The 5,481-nt window shown below is 41.6% G+C and overlaps 1 long non-coding RNA gene across 1 annotated transcript in view; it reads left to right on the forward strand.

Moving 5' to 3' along the window:
• The first annotated feature begins 2,593 nt into the window (after positions 1–2,593).
• LOC116698022 (uncharacterized) overlaps positions 2,594–5,481 on the forward strand; it is a 10,861-nt gene continuing 7,973 nt past the window's right edge. The window contains exon 1 of the long non-coding RNA XR_004334096.1: positions 2,594–2,681. This is a non-coding gene — a long non-coding RNA (uncharacterized LOC116698022). The remainder of the gene's footprint in view (positions 2,682–5,481) is intronic.

Below are 5,481 nucleotides of genomic sequence, written 5' to 3' on the forward strand. Positions count from 1 at the left end.
TACAACTTTATGCACATTCAAAATACAACTCCTCCCATCTCTGTTGTCCAAGATTTGGAGAGTTGTAGCTAATATAGTCTGCTGTGCATGTCATTGCTCCGCTGATATGGTGGATCTCATTCAGACCGTCTGACAGACACCGAGGCCCATTTGGGTCTCTGGTCTCTGACAGAGTTTAGAGGAGGCTGTATGCTGCTCTTTATCGGAGGACTAGACGGATGCAACTTGTCACTGCCCCCAGCAGAGCGAGTCCACTAACATGAACTGAAGTTGCTTCGCTTACCAGCCGCGCTGCTCACCTCTATTGTTACAGAGAGAGTGGACACGAAGCGACGGACGGGTCTGTGATACTCAGAGCTCATACCTGAAGCCGGGGAAATGCACCTGGGATGGCTCGTGAAAAAAATGTTCTCTGTTTGCGACAATTCGAAACTACAGACAGGGAGCGCTCTTGAACCCCCTCACAGTCTCTGAAAGCACAACTAGTCGATCACGAGTGGCTCAACAGGTAGATCTATAGGTAAACTCTATCTTTCAGAAATTTGACCGACCGGGTTGACACTTCAGCGTGAGAAATCGGGGGTGTGGCGTGTGAGCGTGTAAAACCAGTCAAATGCGTGTGTCTCACGGCCAATACGTGAGAGTTGGCAGCCCTGTGATGTTATACATTTAACAACAACCAAATGGATGCGTGAGATAAAGCTTTTTTCACACATACAGGTAATTTACTTCTCGTTCCTCGCTAAAAGTTCATATCATTTTAACGTTACTGCGCAACCTTGCTCCTGTTTTCACCTGTTGCTAAGTAACGTACATTGACTTCCCATGGTCCCTAGAGTGTAGCATACCTGTAGCACGCTCCTTCGTAGTAACTAGCGGTAAAAACCAACGGCGACGAGGAGCTCCGTGCTACAGAGCGGCGGTTGCTACTTGTTTCAGCCGCTACAGACCTCCGTCACAGCTCGGTCATATCAGCGGTGTAGGAGATGTGTAGTATGTGTGTGTCTCGGGGAACAAGGGTATCACAAGGGGTTACATGGCAAGGGGGTGTGAGTATCACAAGGGTTACGTATGTATGTTGGTTTTTACCGGTTACATATGTAACCCTTGTTCCCCGAGATAGGGGAACCGCAAAAGAGTTCCTCAACACCACCTCTGGTGGGTGCCCCGCATGAGGCTCCTTCAGGTCAGCGGTAGCTGGTGGTTCAGATATCCGAGAATAGCCTACTGTAGGTGACTCTCAGCCGGGGACAGAGCACCGGTCATTTCGGCGGAGATTACCGTTAAGTACCTAAGTATTAAAATTACTAATTAAGACAAGAACGAATGTTCGTACCTGTCGCTGCCATGTTTTTTTGTGGATCTCTTTGGCAAACGCGCAGGGGTCGGGCTGAGCCCGTTCAGAACTACGGGAGCCCAGAGGGGAGCGTTGCCGGATGTTAAGGAGAAAAAAATCAACGTTAACTACTCATTCGAGTTAATCGATAAAATCAATTTATCACCCAGCCCTAAGTTGATGTATTATAGGCATAAGTAACTACAAAGAAATAAGAAATAATATTGTGGTGCCTCCACTGTGTAACTACATGACTCATATCACCTATATTGGTTTAATTTGTTTCCCTGGAAACAAATTGCAACATATCTTAACTGTCTACAAGCCTTAGTAAAAGGGAATATTTAGGACAGCCGAGTAAAATGTATAACAAAAATTAATTTAGTTTACTACTCTGGTTTTCTCTCATATTATGTGCGGCCCTTTCGACAGCACAAAACTCTTTTTAATAAAAAAGACCATTAACAAGCTCTCTGGAAATGCTGCATTTTCTATAACGGCTACATTATGACACAATATGATAACTCGAGGCCACGCAAAAAATATTTTCTCCAAATGTGATAGGTCCGGGGCTCCGCAAAGATGCACTGCAAACACACTGAAACAGGCAATGTTGTCAAAATCCTGTTTAAAAAATATACCATCACGTTATATAACTCCCTGCAGTAGCTTAATACGAGTGCATTAATGGTTCTAGTAATATAAAATATATAATATAAAAACCTCCAAAAAATTGAATTGAATTGAATCCATTAACCATCTGTGGAACGTCTTCATAAACCTCACACTGAGGGATTAATAAACATAAAAGTGTATTTAAATAACTGCCAGATAGTTGTGAGGGCTAAAACACACAACGCCTACATCTTCTTTACAACAATTCACTACACTACATTGGCAGTCAGGAATCTGTACAGTCATTAAAATATGCAATAATTAAGATGAATGTAGCTATATAATGAAATAGCGTCATTTGTACGTGTCAGAAGCTACCAAATTCAGACTTTTACAGCCCAAAAAATTATCTGGGGGGGGGGAGGGCACCAGCCCACCAGAGCCCCCACCCACCCCCAACTACAGATGTGCAAATCTACTTACAGCACCCCCTCCAACATTATGGTTCCAACATCCCTGGTTGTGGATTTAACGATAACCTTTTCAAATGTTGAGAATATTTGGGTTATTAACCGTTGGGGCCCCTTAAGTTGGTTCACATATGAATTAATCCTCAGATCATTTAATGAGCTGAGACACACACTCTGTCTGATAAGGCCGTGACCCACCAACCCCATAATCGGCCGTGGGACAGTCTGGCGAGGTCAGAGACTTCAATCTGGTCGGTGTGGTCCGTCGGGGGGGATGAGCGCGACTAGAGTCTCCCAAAATCTGAGAAAATCTTTCAAACTGACCTTTGTGGATCTGAGATGAAGATTCTTCTGCTGCTCGGCTTATTTCTCCTTAAAATGTTGTCAGAAACACGTTTCGGTGAACTATTTCAGTAAAATATGAACAAGCCGCCATGACAGTCGGGCTTTAAATTTCCGGAGAGAAACTAGGGCTTATGGAAAAATAATAATCACGATTATTTTGGTCAATATTGAAATCACCATTATTTAACACTATAACTCATTCACCTTTGGATATAACGGAGAAACTTTCAGTGTCTCACAGAATCAAATCTGTTTTACATTTTAGCTTTTATCACACATAACTAGACACAGCTAATGAACAATTCCAGATACATAACACAATGTGCATCTCACATCACATGACAGAACATGGCAAAATAATCATATATACTATTTTGGTGATCGTTGGGAGCAAAAATGGGAATTGAAATCACAATTTACTTAATTGCACAGCCCTAGACCAACCAGACCTGTGTGACGTGTTCGTCCAATCAGGAAGCTTTCTGCACACAAAACACACGATACATGTATAATAACTGATGTTGTATTATAAAGTAACCACAGCAACAGTATAACGACCTACAGGTCCAGCTGAGATGATGAGACCATTAAACACACAGCTGGTTGGGTCCTTTACTCTTTCTACAATGGGAGGAGACTATATTGAGTACTTTTACTTTTAATACTTCAAGTGCACTTTCCTGATGATACATTCTTTTACTTAAGAATCATGCAGGACTTTAACTTGTAACAGAGTATAGGATCTGAATACGTCTTTCACCGCTGCTCCTACGTGACGAAACCTTTTCCAGGACTTTCAATAAGAGACGCTATCTAAACAGCACGTGTGTGCACAGGCACAGAGAGTACACCACACCATCTATCTGCTGTGTACTCTGTTTGCTCCGTCACTTACACCGTCATGCCTTCGACTTAGGGAAATGGAAATGTTTTCTCACGACCACTTGTCAGCATTCCTCCGCTCACAAATGCATTATGATTATATTATGTGTACGCGTTGCTGAGCAACTCCAAATGAGTGGGCAATGGCTGAACAATGTTGGAACGTTTCGTTTTGCACTAACAGCGGAACGACCTGATACTGCCGTGCTGATGGATTTTGAAACTGGGCTCCCGACTGATCCGCGTTTCAAAGAGTCATTTAGTCAAGACAAATGGAATACCGACGAAAGGTGGTCACGTTTTCCACGGTCACGGACATTATTCACAGGAGCGATGTGAAAAGGAGGCCTATGTTTGGGAGGACTCTGATATTCAGCACTAATTACCAGACTCACGAGGCCCAGGCTGCCTTTCTCCCTTTTCACTAGGCCCCGTTTCCGTCGTTAACACTGTTTCGGCGTTATCCCTAATTTCAGTGTAATGTTTCAGTTTAGTCAATAAATTTGCATTTGATCAGCTACTCACCAGCTCAACCAAGGAGAGTGCACACAAGTTTGCCCGATTAGGTCCTCTCAGCAAGGTGTAGAATAGCTACATGTATGTTAGTGTACTGTAGTATAACAGTGAGTATTTTTACAGTGTGGTATTAGTACTTTGGCTTAAGTAAAGGATAGTTATACTTCTGACTACTGACTAAAAGCCGTGAAGTAACTTCAGCTAATGTTTGGAATGCATGTTTGCACAGAACAAGGACTGTGGATTCCCCCCCCCCCCCCCCCCCATCTGTATATCTTTATTATCTGTATTTATATTTTTCCATTACAAGTACTTACTTTTTCAATATTATTTATGGTCACAGGTGAATATAACTTACACTATGGTTACCTGCTTTTGCATTATTACTTTAATTACGTATTCAATTTAATTTTAACATCACTTACTTACACTGCAATGTGGTTTCTTGTACTATGGCAACTGCACTTTACTTTATTTTACAATACTTTTATGTGACGCCACTTTACTTCAGCCTACCTTCTGCACATTGTCTGTTGTCTGCCTGTTCTTCTTTGTTTTGCTTTTATTGTAGAACATGCAGCTGTAACAAGGGCATTTCCCCACTGTGGGATGAATAAAGTATCATCTAATCTAATCTAATCATGTAGTGTGTAGTTGCATTAGGAAGGAATCGACCCACAACTAATTACATTTTCATATAGCAGTACAGTATAGCATTACGGCCGACTTGAAACAATCCAACATAAAGGTCTGTCAATTCTTCTTCCACGACTGCATCTTCCATTAGATCGCATGGACATGAACACTCATCCCAGTGCACGCACTCTGCTTTTCTATGCAGGACCTCTACTTGTGACTGAGGATTTCTTTCTTTTTTTTTATTTATAATTTTTTGTATTGAACATTGATAACGCAGGATATGCACACAGAAACAAGATTCACAAAAGGACTAATGTTCACGTTATCATTTTGTATGAGTTATTAACCCCCTCCCCCCCACCTCCCACCTCCCCAGAACATGTAGGACACCCATCCAAAAAGTAGAAAGGATAATAATAAGAACAATGACAATAATAATAAGAACAGTAATAATAATAGTGACAACAGTGACAATAATGAAATTAATAATAACAATACTAAAAAAACAACAACTGAATAATAAAAAGGAACACAGATAAACAAATAAACATAGGCTCACCATTGTTGAAATTGTGTACTACACACTATAGTTCTCATGGACGAATACCACAACTGTAAGTGCTAGACTTGGTGGGCACAGTTTTAAGCTTACCCAAATATTTCAGCACTGAACCCCAG

This window comes from Etheostoma spectabile, chromosome 11 (assembly GCF_008692095.1).
Source record: "Etheostoma spectabile isolate EspeVRDwgs_2016 chromosome 11, UIUC_Espe_1.0, whole genome shotgun sequence".
NCBI classification, from domain to species: domain Eukaryota; kingdom Metazoa; phylum Chordata; class Actinopteri; order Perciformes; family Percidae; genus Etheostoma; species Etheostoma spectabile.